Source organism: Seriola aureovittata, chromosome 3 (assembly GCF_021018895.1).
Source record: "Seriola aureovittata isolate HTS-2021-v1 ecotype China chromosome 3, ASM2101889v1, whole genome shotgun sequence".
NCBI lineage: Eukaryota > Metazoa > Chordata > Actinopteri > Carangiformes > Carangidae > Seriola > Seriola aureovittata.
Genome location: NC_079366.1, coordinates 24,018,599 through 24,032,915, shown reverse-complemented (window position 1 = coordinate 24,032,915; position 14,317 = coordinate 24,018,599). Strand labels below are relative to the sequence as shown.

General features: G+C 40.9%; 1 protein-coding gene across 22 annotated transcripts in view; it reads right to left on the bottom strand.

Moving 5' to 3' along the window:
- Positions 1 to 14,317, bottom strand: part of sorbs2a (sorbin and SH3 domain containing 2a) — a 71,182-nt gene that overhangs the window by 39,881 nt on the left and 16,984 nt on the right. For 8 of the 22 annotated variants that reach the window (XM_056372956.1, XM_056372960.1, XM_056372970.1 and 5 more), the window contains exons 1-2: positions 6,578 to 7,205; positions 893 to 1,063 (exon numbers count right to left, since the gene is read on the bottom strand). The gene's annotated coding sequence lies outside the window, so the exon portion shown is untranslated. Of the gene's footprint in view, positions 1 to 892; positions 1,064 to 6,367; positions 6,542 to 6,577; positions 7,208 to 14,317 lie in introns of those variants that run through there. The other 14 variants (XM_056372948.1, XM_056372952.1, XM_056372954.1 and 11 more) reach the window with 8 other exon arrangements.

Genomic DNA, 14,317 nt, shown 5'->3' with positions numbered 1-14,317 from the left:
ATTGGTACATGGCTTTTGTTGAGTGGGAAAGAGGAGACCATGAAAAAGAGGGTGTAACAAGAGATGGAAGTATGTAAAAAGGAGAGAGGGAGGAAAATGAGATTCTGGGGCAAAATTATATGAAGACAAAGAGGTAAAGGGAAAGACGACAGGAAGAGTTATAGGGATTGAACTGAAACGTTTAGTTTATCAAGATACAAAAACATAAAATAAAGTTCAACTGGTGAATTTCTGTTGTGTGTATATCTAACTTACATTTTAAAGTTAAAACATAAAAACTTCTAAATCCTCAAAACTGTACTCTAAGTTATTTGCTGATGCTATTTCCGAGGTGACCGCGGTAAAAACCACTGTTTTTATTTGACACCATTTCCACTGTCCACTGTCACAAAAGACAAAAATTCCACTCTTGGTCTATAATTGTGGGTTTTGGCAGAACAGATAAATACAATTCCCCTTTTGGTGTTTGGGCTGTAAAAACTATTCAGGCCTCTTTTAATTTGCTTCCTCTTTAAAGCATCGATGTGTTCATAACAAGTAAATATAGACGTGTCACAAATCAGTAAACAGCAATGTGAGATCTGTGTTTGTGTGTATTCAAACATGACATCAAAGCAACACTTCAAAATAAATCAGATATACACATATTGAAATATTATATGTATATTCTCGCATGGATTAACAATGTCAGTTAAACCTGTACTGGTCAGTCTATAGTCCACTTTTAAAAACAGGACTTAAAGTTTAAAGGTTCTCCTGAGTTTTGGCACGAAAATGCACATAAGCACATTATTTATTAATCTCCTGTGACATTTAATCCTAAAAGCCTGACCTCTCGACCAGCAGAGTGCAGGTGCAACAGTCCATCAAGCAGAGAAAATGTAACTCTTACCGTCATAAAATCAAGAGACTGGAGACTTGCTAAGAAGAGTCAGGTATAGGTGAGCTCTGTGCACCAGCACCTTTCCTTTCTCTTTCTCTTCTTCTATTCCTCCTCACTCTGCTCAGGATAAGTCTCTCCTCCCGGTCAAGCTTTATTCCCAGATCTTTCCCCGTTTAATGCCTGGGAAGCACAGAGACAACAGAATGAGGAGAAAGTTAGAGAGCCAAAGAGAGGGAGTGACAGGGAAAGAGAGTTCCCTGTTTGGGTGAAGCAGTGATCAGATACGGCTATTTTCAGACTGAGGCATGCTCGTCTATGAGACTGGAAAGTTACCCCCCAGTGTACATGGGTGGGGGCAAAGTGACAGGGCTGACTATCTCTATTTTACCACACTCACAAGTTTGCATGCATGCATACCATGTAGTATGCACACTCATGCACACAAAGACAGGCTATTTCTACACACACATTCACTCACTGTACATACAACAACAGAGTCACACATACATATTGTAATTCTATGGTACAGCGACACCAGGTAGGTGCACCTTTGATAAGTTATGTATTGTTAAATGGGGTGTTAGAGAGCCCATCTTCTCTCCCCCCCCCCTCCCCGGGCTTTAATGTCACACAGTCGCCAATGTCATCAGTGTGGGGCTATGTGAAGTGGCCTACTCCACACGGAAACTGACAGGAGTGTCAAATTCTTCTCACATGAGATTTTCTTTCACTTTCTGTTGCTGACACTTTGATTGCCTGTCAAGAAGGGCCGGTCAGTGATGTACAAGCATACACAAGGAGAGGCACAAACAGCACCCCTTCCCTTTTTATCACAAACAAGCCATGAGCATGTGGATGCTGTAAATATATACAGACTAATTATATATCCACTCACCTGTGTCATTAATAATCTTACTGCTGTGTAATTCATATGGGAATGTATATTTGGAAATTACCACACACATACACACTCAGGTCTGAATATACACAGGAGAGAGGTCAGCCAGAAGCACCTCTAGACCCCAGACTCCCTGCTATTCCCAGAATGATGATGTAACTACTGCTATTAGCATCTCACATTTAGAGACTGGATACCTAAAACCAGCCAGGCAGCTACTGTGCAATATGCTATTTGAACCACTTCCACCTCCCCCCTTCACACCCTCACTCGACAATAAACAAAACGGGCACAAAAATCAGCAACTAACAAATTACTGCGTGGTAGGGTGCAGGAAGAGTTCAGCAGTCACTACAAAAGGAAATTCCTTAACTCATGGTAATGCAGCTCTATTAATGGCATGTGGATGTTGATAAGACTGCTGAATGGTGACTTATTTGCCCCAACAAAAACAGATAGCCAAAACAACTGATTCAAAGTATGACTATTACGGTTACTGAGTTTGCCTGATTTCAGCCTTAGTCAACAAAACAGCGAAGTGACATCAACTTAATTCACTGCCTTTCTTTTGATAGCAGTTGTATGGTCCTACACCCCAAATGGATCTATCAAAGTCTATCAAAAATAATAAGTTTAACTGGGTCAGCAAGAAGTACCTTAAATATATGAAGCCACAAAGGTAAACATCTAAACTTCTGGACAAGTTCAGCCAAATGTCAACCTGTTGTCAACCATTAAATCAAGCACTGATGGACTTAGTTGAGTTGTCCTGGATCAACACTATCTGTGTAGGCTTTCATCATGCTGATGATGAAGTGGTAATGTAAAAATCTACACAGGCACAGATGGCTCCAATGATGATAAGTAGTGCTCCTTCTACAACTATGTCCTCCCAAACACCCAGGCTTCAGACCTTGGGGTTTCCAGAGTGCTCTAGAGTGATCAGTGTGTCAGCAGACACGATCAAACAGCAGCTGCCCCCCAGAACTTTCTGGTCACGTGCCAAGGATCAGTGAGGTATGGTGAAAAGCTGACGAGTGACAGGTGCTAATGATGCAACCTTGGGGCCAGAATTAGGGGAGTATCAAGGGGCCAATAAAGTAATGAAGAGGTAAAGCACCTGAGTTTAGTTATTGATTATTATATTTTTACTTCAGATATTCTCCTTTAACCTACTTGAGACTTCACAGAGGTTGACCAACAAGAGCTCCATCAACATCTGAACGCACACAACCCAAAGTTTCTGACCTTTGAGGGATGTAACTTTACAAATCTAGATCAGATCCCTCGTGCATCTAAACTACGAATGATTTATAAAAAAACAATTAAAACCATCATGACACAACAGCAGCTTGGGAATGATCTCATTAAACTAGCAGAGCAAACTATTTTTATAGCAAGTGACACACACTCACACTCAAACGCACCGACACTTTGACCTATGAGCCACTCCGGACGACAGTGGCCGCGTCGACATGGTCTCACCCGTACAGTTTCAACACCTAATTCATTATCAGCTTCTGCAAGGCCCTGCCATTTCCAGTTAAGTAAGTGGCGGGATATAAAAAGCAGAGGAGCTGTGCATGTTCACATTAGTAAGTGTCACTTACTGGAAAACACTTAAACCTGGGAGCAGATCAAAAAAGGAAAAAATACATCCAAAACTACATTGCTGAACAGGCACAGCGCCAAGGCATTGCTGCTTAGGAAGTGCAGAAACAGTGCAGAGGAATATGAGCTAGATGGGCATATATTACAGTACTTTTTTGGTTGTAGTTACAGGATGTAACGTAGCATTTAGCTTGACTCTCGGTCTTTAAAAATTGCCTATTTTGATCTGTGACGGCCTGAATACTACAGTTGTTGTGAAATGGTAAAACTATGTTGTTTATTCCTCGGGGGTGTTTCTCCATTGTCCATGATCTGCCAGCACAAGGCAGCAACATCATCTAAACTGCAGCATTTCAAACCTACACATGTACTAAAGGCAGTCTTCTAGTCTTCTTCCTCCAAGCTGGGCAGGATAGGCTCCTTAATTCCTCTGTGTAGTGTTGCTAATCAGTTTAAAGTATATCCCGATCCTCGACTACTTAAAGACCGTTTTTAAATTTTGCCTTTTTTATAGTGTTCTGATAAACTGGCGCTTGTTATTAAGACCAATGAAATTGATAAATTAAAACTGACTGGACTGAAGTTGTATTTAGATGCCAGGATAACTATGAAAAATACAAGATGTACCAGTAAATGAACTTAACTGGACTGAACATTTCTGAGTTTTAAGATATTGAACAACTAAATCCTCTAGTACATTGATATGTCAATGTAGTGGTGGTCACTTAGCCCATCTTAGAAGGTCTTGATTTTCTACAAGTTGGAGGCATTCATTTCATTTTAAAAACACAATTAAAATGAAATGCACAAAAAGAATGTGCACATTTATTCATATGCACTTTATATCATTTTCCGTCTCTGCCAATATAACATGTATTTCTCCACATTATTATTACATTATAAACTTGTATGCACCAGTATGCCAGTGTCCAAGCTATTGTGATGCATAGAGGTGCCTCCCCTTGTGTTCTTGTTAGTTACTGAAATGATAATAGCAGTAAAAACTAGACCCCACCATTTTATGTTGGTAGCCACTTTTAGTTTTTCATAATTATCTCATTAATTGATAGATACACAGATCTTTATTGTGACATCCCAGTAACCAACAATGATTGATCATCCCAATAATTTAAAAAAACAGATGAATATCTTCAAGTTTCAAGTTTTAAGTTAAAAAGTTGAGCAGTTTAGGTAACAGTCACAAACAGCTCAGTAAGCTCTAAAGGATTTGGTTATTGAGAAAGCTCAGGGAGCAAGCATGTCCTGCAGGCGGCCCCTATTATCAGCTAGACTAAGAATTAGGCAAGCTTTTCACACACCACTTGAGCCATGACATCAGCCTCTGAGGAAGAGGAGAGAGAGGGGAAGATATAAAAGGAGCAAGAAGGCAGCAGAGGGACAATGAGAAAAGAGAGGGCACCAAAACAAGGAAATAAAGGACAAAGGAAAATTAAAAGGAATGTGTGTGTGTGTGTGTGTGTGTGTGTGTGTGTGAGTGAGTGAGTGAGTGAGTGAGAGAGAGAGAGAGATAAATAGATAAAGAGAGTGTCAGGGAGAAAGAAAGTGACAAGTAACCCCCTGTTACATTCTGTACTTTCAGAAGAAAATGTATCACATTCTCCTATTCCCTGATGGCCTGCCTTGATCCTCTTTCCTCCTCTCACTCTCTCTCCTTCGGCCTGTCTCACTGAAACATACATGTACACACACACACACACACACACACACAAGCTGTCTCTCTCAGTAACCCTAAACTGGCAGGTGCAACTGAGTTAACGCTAACAGAGACATACTTTCTGGCTCATTGGTCATCAATCAAGTCAAAATGCTATGATCGCTCATTAAGTGTGTATATTTAAGCCCCTATGAGAGGCTGTTTATTGGTGCAGCAGCCCCTCATGAGACAGATAGCAGCCAACTGTTGCTTGTCATATTGCCGCCCGCCGTGTCACTTCCTCTCCCCTGACAAGTATGCAATAAAATACTACATCAATATCACAGACCAGGAAAGCCTACAGCCCACTTACTCACACACACACACACACACACACACACACACACACACAATAACACACTCACAGGCCAGGTAGGCCACACTGGGAGTGGTATGAGGTTCCCGGAGTGATAGTGTTACACTTTGTGCATCCTGGACACCTCCTCACTCTCCCTGTTCACCCAGCATTCAAATGGGTTTTACAGATACCAACCATCTCTGCTAGCCTTTTGTTTTGTTTCCTCATTACATCATCCTTTCATATCAGTTAGCAGATGGCACCAAAGAAACATATGAGCCGACAATTCCTTATTGTTTTCTAATGTGCACCTAGAGAAGACATAAGCAACACAGCTATAGATAAGTCTTAAGATGTTACATTAAATGCACCACTGCAGTAGCACTGATCTCTCAGGACCCTATGGATTTTCACTCTAGCCCTCTATAAATGAGAGACTGTCTGATTTGAACCTTTGATGGCAGGTGAATGCAACAAGCATCAGCAGGAATGAGGAAAAATTCAATATTTACAGTTCCCCTGTGAGGTACTGGCCTTCACAACACAGAATGTATCTTGGGGTTACTAGTGTTGATATCATAAATTAGACTAGCTCCACAAGGTACAAAACAAAACTCAATAAGTCCTGTTTTCTCGAAATGAAAGACACTGGGGGAAAAAACCTGCAATACAGACCAAATAAAGCATATTTTTTTGCATTATTGCTCTAACAATAGAGATTATCCCAAGCATTTGGGATGTAGGTTAAACATGGATATCTCAATTCATGTTCATTACTTTCAAGCAGGCTACTGCTCACGGTTTTTCACTGCTAATGTTAAGCAACATTTCTCTTCTCCACAGCTTAAAATGCCTGTGGTTTCAGTATTTAACATCATCCCAGCCCTGACCGCATCTTCATTTAATGCACTACGAGCAGCAATCCACTGGAATGCACTTTAGAGGAAACAGAGGCGACCTTACCGCATCCCAGATGAGCTGATTCATTTGCTGTGGTATCGGCGATTACAACCACAGACTCGTTGTTGTTTGTAACGCGCTTAAAAACACTCAAAATAGCCTGTTTACCTCTTCACAACAAGAAAGTGAGCTGTGGGTCAGGTCCGCTGCAGCTGCTAAAAGCGGCGCGGAGGGAGAGATAGAGCTTTAGCCCAACAATATTGCTGTACCTACCTTACAACGACTGCCCCTTAATTCCGCAACATCTCATCAGGTAAACAGCCTCTTCCGTGTGAAATGAATGAAGTCCTCACTCGAACAAGCGCAAAAGTGCACACACAAAACGCAGCGAGCCACGGCGTCTCGGAAGCTAACGCGGTGTGCGTGTGATGAAACCGTACACCTGTTTTTCGACGCGCATGGATGTTGCCGGTGTCGGTCAGCTAACTGAAGGCAACTCCCTCTCTCGGGGGTCACTGCTGGTGGGGGGGATAGCGATGCAGTGAAGCCGTCCTGTCCCTCTTACCTCACAACATAAACCTCCAGGGAAGAGAGGTGACGACGCGGCGGCACAATTAGTTACCGCATGCCTTTTTTTTTTTTTTTTCTTGACTACAAGCGCCAGTGGCACCGCGGCCCCACACCACTCTGCTGGCTCTAAAAAGCACTCGCGTCTATCCAGAAATGGACTGAACCTGCCTCCCCGTTTCCGTTTTTATTATTGTTGAATGATGCCGTGGCTTCGTGCGCAAAATGGCCTCTGTTATTTTCATTCAGCAACAGTCTACCGCGAGCTTCTCATTGGGTCTTCGTGTAGCCATGGCAACGCCCGCGGTTCAATCACTGCTCGCAGAGGACACACAGTAGGCCTGTGTAGCCTACAGCTCACCGCTAACAGGAAAGTGCCACTTTAATTTCTATCCGCAGTATAAACATACAAAAGACTGACCTCAGCTCAGCTTAAGGAGGATACAGGCTGTGTGTTAATGCATATGTCTGGGGATAATCTATATTTCTCTGGGTGTCAACACATTACATGAAAAGACCAAAACCAACAATGAAATGATCCTACTATGTTTAGGGCTAGGTGCCACAGACACAGAAAGTTTCACTGTGAGAAAGACTACCATATTTCACTTTTAAGTGAATTTGTTGACAGTAGCTATATATAGAATATCATTGTCTTTATCCTTTAATGGATAGAACATGGTCCATAACAGGAATAAGCTAAAACTATGCCAAAATTTGTTACTATGTGTGGTTCCCCACATGGCCAGCTTAACCTTCTAGGCCCCAGGGAAAAAAAACCCTGTTGTTGACCCCCTATTGACCCTGATTTTACACTGCAGTTTTGTTATTTCCCCATGGGCACCCACATATCAACCAGTACCCTTGAGCTGAAATGATCAGTTAATTATTACTGTAATAATTAACTGATCTTCTCAATCGGGAAGATTTCCTAGTTTTCTATGACAGTAAACTCAACATCTTTGAATTTCTCACTGTCGGACAGACAAAACAAGCAATTTGAAGTTTTTCACTATTTTCTGACATTCTATAAACCGAACAATTTATCAATTTGTAAAGAAAATACTTCCAGATGTATTGATAATGAAAACAATAATTGGTTTCAGCCTTACAGTTCCCCTATGAAGGAGAAAATGAGCAATATAAACTAAAACAATGAAGACCTTACAAGTAGATTTTGACAAGATCAGATCCACAAGGCAAAGGATGGAGTACTTGTCATATTTTCTATTCTATTCTATTCTTTAAGTGGTACAAATTTCTGGCTATTTTGTGATGTAATGTTGCTGAAGTAAAATATGAAGACTCAAATGATAAGGAGTAAACCAGAGAGCGGTTGACCTGGATTACCGAATGGGAATCCAGCCTTGTTTCCCTGGCAGTATATCAGGTTGTCATCAAACTGTTTCAAGGGGAATGCTGAGCTATTAATAAATGACAAGTAGCTTGACATCCTTGAAGAAATACAGAACAGTTTGAGGTAAGCCTAACTTGTGTTTTGAGGATAGGGTTACAAATTCTATAGCAAAGAATCTGATCCTTTGATTTGAAATAAGGGCCAAAGTAATTATATACTGTATATATATATCTATACTGTATATAGATGTATATATATTATTTATTTTTTCTTTATAGGCCACGCATAATATACTGTTATATACTATTAGCTTGTATACATATATATATATATATGTACTGTTATATACAAGTTTACACTGAATAGAGATTATGTGGGGTGTTTTGGGGTGTAGGTTAACTTTATTTCTATTTGTAGACATTTTGTAGGATATTGGTAGATTTTCTTAGGATAGGATATTACAAATTCCAGTAGCCTGCAACCACAGTGTTGTGGTGTGTTTTGGATAAATGAGTTTCTAGCAATGATTAATCATTGTGGTGCAGCTCCCCAGCAAATGTTTCAGTGTTAATGCTGCAGGGTTGAACTCTGATAGGTGTGGATTAATATCAGCCCTGGCATGGTGCTGGTTTTAACACACAGCATTTTAGATTAAAACTGACATTTTTGGCTGTGAGGACTGCTGCCCTTGCTGGATAAACACAAGACATTAAATTATGGTTTTGTCTCACGAAGTGTTGCCCTGAAACAAAACTGTATTTGTTTTAACTCTGTCTTCATTATGCAAAGCCACTGAGCTGTGTCTTGATTTTTGATGGCTTAACTGCTGAATTCTCCCCACCCTGTGTCCGTGTGTCACCATCACACACACACACACACACACTAAACTGTTCAATTATTTACAGACTGGATGGTATTCCTTTATAGTCAATGCTAGGTATCTTGTGACCAGAAAACATGGCCTTTACACATTTAGCACATTGTTTAGCTTTGGTTTCAAGGGAAATAGAATAAGTAATCTGTTTTGGTGGACTTGAAGAAGAAGCTAAATCAACAGGTTCAGAACTAAATCTGTCTATCCATGTATCTTTTGCACTAATTAGGCCACAAATGTAAAGTCTAAGTGCAGCATCAGAAACGTAGATCTGCAGACCTGGAGTGAAAATGTGAATGCAAAAGCCAAACTGCTCATGAATTCTTAAAATCTTTAGAGGGCTGTTAGAGATGGTCTAGTGACTTGATATGGAAACAGACACAAATGCAAAATATGACCCTTTTTTCTGATGAAAATGGCGCCTCAGGAATGCACAAGCTCTTGTGTAAATATCAAACAAATACAATCCTTTTTGAACTAATTATTCCAGCTCTGTGTTAATTCACTCAGCCCTATGATGTAGTTATTATGATGTTGTTGTTGTGGTACAAAGCTGGCTCATATTATCAACTCAACAACAGCAGCACACACTGCTTTATACAAATCCAATTGAAACCGCTTGCACATAATAAAATATCATGTTTGCTAAAAATAAAAAGAAGAAGAAAAAGATGCGGTGCTTTTAATCTGCAGATTACCTGGTTTACGTAAGTTTTCATCCAAAGTAAGTCTTCCCTCTAATTACATTTGTAAAAGAATTTCCTGTCAGTTAATTTAGTGTAGTGCAAATTACTGATCATGTTTTACTGTTTAAGGGGATCTTACACTATAACATGGCATCTTAGATATAAATACCACCTTAAATTACCTTAAAAACAAATGTCTAATCAGAAGTTTAAAAGCTGCAGAATGATTTTGTTGTTAACGCATGCATAAAGAACCCTTTCCTCTGTCAACATTAAAGGTGTACAAATTTAGACCGTTATTGATAGCTGACCTTTGTGAAGTGTCAACAAGACTACATCTGTGAGTGTGTATTTGTGTGTACGTGTTTTTGTGTGAGCGTGCACTTATACGCATGCATGTGTCGGTCTTTTATCACCAGCTCTTATGCGCAGTATAGGCGGCCCCCTACTGAATCTTACTGTTGTCAAGTAGGTGCCTTTTTATAGTTGGCATGCTATCCACAGACATGCTCTTAGCAATCCATTCTGACGGGGCCAGGGAAGATGATGACGATACATTATGTCTGGTATGCGGCGGTCCATTGGTGATACAGGTGCAGACATACTAAGGGCGGAGCTTTAGGACAGAGCAAGGCTAGCGACGTCTCCTGGACCGTGTAACTACCAACCCCTCTCTGAGAGCCAAGAGGGGGAGTGGAGTTGCCCACCACTGTGCAACATTCTTCTAGTGGAGTCAAGTGATGACGGGCAGTGCAGTGCAATCCAAAAGTTGGTCTCAGATACAGGATATATCGAGGCTGACCACAGTCAACAAAACCACTATTCACACAGGTATTTACTGGATGTGCGACAGACCTCCTTCCAAATGCAAAAGTATAATAATACTTCCCTTAGTAGTATTTCCCTTTTAGGATAGCAACATGAACCTTATCTTAGAGGCTGTGAAATCATCAGCCATGCGCCATGCTTTTATGGCCCCAGCAACCCATCTTAATCCGCATCACGTCTGCAATTATCTAATGTCCAAGCCCTCACATATACTAGGAGCACGCCCTCACAGCCTCTCTTAGAATAGCCCACAATGAAGGAGAGCAGGCTGGCACATGGATCTTGTGAGAAAATAACTCTTTTATCTGAGCAGTGGCACTCTCTCACATCTTTCCACTGTTGCTTTCCAAAGAGATCCACATTTGGAACAGCTGATACTGAGGTTCGGTCGTCTGGCTAATGTTAATGTAATACAGTGGTGCTGAGGGGACGGCGTATGAGTGCATGAGGACATTGTCTGGCAATGACATCATGTCACTTCTACTTATATTCCAGGCTTGCTTTGATGTCTGAGAGCTGACCAGGTGAAATGCCTGAGTAAATCTGTGTGAGAACAAGGCTGCTGATGTGGAGTCCTGCATCATCGCTCTGTTAAGCTTTGTCACTGAAATAAAATGCGTGCCGACCTTTTACCTCCTGTGTATTGTTTGTATGTTAACAGTGTTGTTTGATTTCCTTAATTGTCTCATTTTCGCTTCATCAGTTGCTGTTAGTCAGACGTCTACTTTAATTAAGCATCACTGGCTGCCACCATTTTAATAGGGTCTAACCTCACATTATGCTGAGACAGCGGTGATGAAGACAAAACCCTGAATTCTGTCAACCAACCATCACTCAACCACCAAAATACAAATCACACTACATCTGACCCAACACTCACCCTGGCCTCTGGCTTCCTACTGTGCTATATCAATCAAAAAGAGTGAGCATTGCCCAGTGTCACTGCTGGCACTGCAGTGTTATGACAGATGCTGGGGAGAGGCTGACACAACAGAACATAGAAAAAAAAATTGGTTGATGAAAGAAGATGAAGAATAACGGAATAACAAAGTGCGCTGTGAAGGACACAGAGGACCAGAGGAGCATGATACTAAGAGTCATAGGCTAAATTTTAGCTTACGCAAGTTGACATCATCAGTCCCTGTCTAGACATGATCACCTCATGTGAATCGTAACTGCATGACAGTGTGTGATATAACTGAATTACTTGAACCCATGCTGCTTCATACAGAAATGCAATTCTAATTTTTTTAAAAAACTGTGATAAAATGCTGGGCATGAGCCACACTGGTCCAGTTATTTCTATATTCCTCTCATTTGATTTAATTGAAATTTATATGTAATTTTGCAATAACCTAGAATGGAAATTCTCATAAAGAATGACAAACTCATACCACCATGCATTTAATAAAATAAATGGTGCACTACCGTCTTATGGCATAGTCTGCAACTTGTCTGAATTCATGATAAAGATAATCATTGCGTACTTGCTCTTTAATATTTTTCATTTACTGGTAATCAATAGTGCTGAAGATGTGTGAGACTGGAGGCCGAAAAAGGGGAGATGTAAGTTTTTCTTTTTTCAATATAACAAAAAATTTTTGCTGAGTCGTTTGTTTAAAATAGTCCAGAAAGTTGGTGTTGATGCTCCTGACGGCCTCTATCTGCAATCTGCCTGAAAGTGCTGGCCAAGTCTTTAAAGCTCCACTAATTAATATTTTCTATGATAACAATGGATCAGATGACTACACGGACACTTGTAGTGACAGCCACAGAGAATTATCACCCTACTGTGGAGCATTGTGGAGTTTGAGCCTCTTTTAGCTCATTGTTGTGGTCGTACGGCTCTGGTTCCCCGCAGCAGCAGCAGGCAGCTGTTTTCAGCTTAAAGAGCTCTGATTAATCCACACCACACTCGCCCAGCACCAAATGGAAAACAGAAAAAGTAAGCAACTAGTTAGTGAAGAAAAACAGAAGTTGATGGCAATCAAAAGAGTGCATACAGCGTATTGTCATGTGCTGTATATTTGGCTTTCAATCTAAAACAAGAGTCACAATGGGTGCACGTTCCTCCGTGTCTGCTGGATGTGCAGATACAGAATTCTTAGCAGTAATAAAAGCAACTTACTCTCCTTGAGTCATATGCAAGATACACAGTCACTAGCACAGTTAATGCTTGTATGCAACACTTAGACCTAACATGCTGTATGACTACTTTCACACAGTATTTCTGTGAGTCAGGTGTTTGACATCTTTATGGAGCAGACTGTTTTTTCACATTCTTGTCAAGCTGACAGTGGCAGTTGCTCTCAAATCAGTGACAATATTACAAGTTCAGCACATCTGCATGGCACAGTGTAAGGCAGACGTTGCTGTTTCTCCCCCTTCAAATGAGGAGTCAGCAGCTGTCCAGCAGTCAGAGGCAGCAGAGGCTGTAGTTGTAGTAACGAACATAGTCAAACGCTGTGATTACAACAGCAGGACACAAGGATGCTTTTACACTACCATTCTCGTACCACTACTAAACCTCATTTAAAATGAAATCTGTGTTGCAATAACTTCATATAGTATGCTCGACATATATATGTATGTACAGTGAGATCCACAATCTGACTGTCTCGGTTATTCAGATAAAAAAAAAAAAAAAAAAAACGTCTGTGATGTGTTATTTTAATTTTTGGATTGAGTTGAACAATATGAATGCCCAAATTATTATTGTCATCATGATCAGCTGTTACACAAATCACCATACAGTTGAAATGTCTTGAAAACTATTGGATGGGTTGCCATGACATTTGATACAGCAATACATGGTGCCCAGAGGACGGATCCTGATCCCCTGACTTTTCCTGCAGCTCCATCGACAGGTCAAGGTTTCGACTTATTCAGTAAAAATATCTCAACATCTACAAGATGGACTGGAACCAATCTTTGCACAGGCATTCATGATGATAAAGCCTGATGACTTCAGTGATCTTCCGACCTGAGCCCTTGTGTAAATATCTGGATATCTGGACAGCTAATGTATTGATTGCGTTGATAATCATCTCAATACCTTGATATTGGAACATCTATTCTGACTCTTGGACCTCACACTGTCACCCACCTCTCTCCTTCTCCTTATCGGGCCATGAAGGGAGGGCAGAGTATCTTTCATCCGTTATGCAACATACCTCTTCATGTGTAGCACGTGTGTCTTCCAAACACAATATCTGATAGACAGTTTCTCTGGAACACATTTCTAACATTGCTCTGCACTTCACATCCACCTCGATGCACTTCACTGCGGGTGAACCAGTCCTCTCCTGTATGGCTGCTAAGTGGATTGATAAGTGGTGTTGTGGCTGATGAAATGTTGCATAGCTGGATGCTGATGCGATGTCTGCCAGACATGCCCCCTCAGAGGAGCAGGAGGGAAGATCGCACTAAACATAACATAGACACATAGATACAGTGAAGACAGAGGCAAAAAGTATGCAGGGATGAAAAGCTACATGACTGAGTGGAAGGGCATTTCCAAGAGAATGCGATGCAGTCAACTTGTGGATATGCCAGCTGGCTCATACTGAGTATTTACATGGTCTCTGAACCTCTCAAGTTCGCACTATCAAGTGTTTAATAACTGAGGAAATACACACATGCTCAGCTAAGGAGAGAAGTGTTTGAGGGTTTGATGGTGTAACAAAAGCACAGGGGGCAGA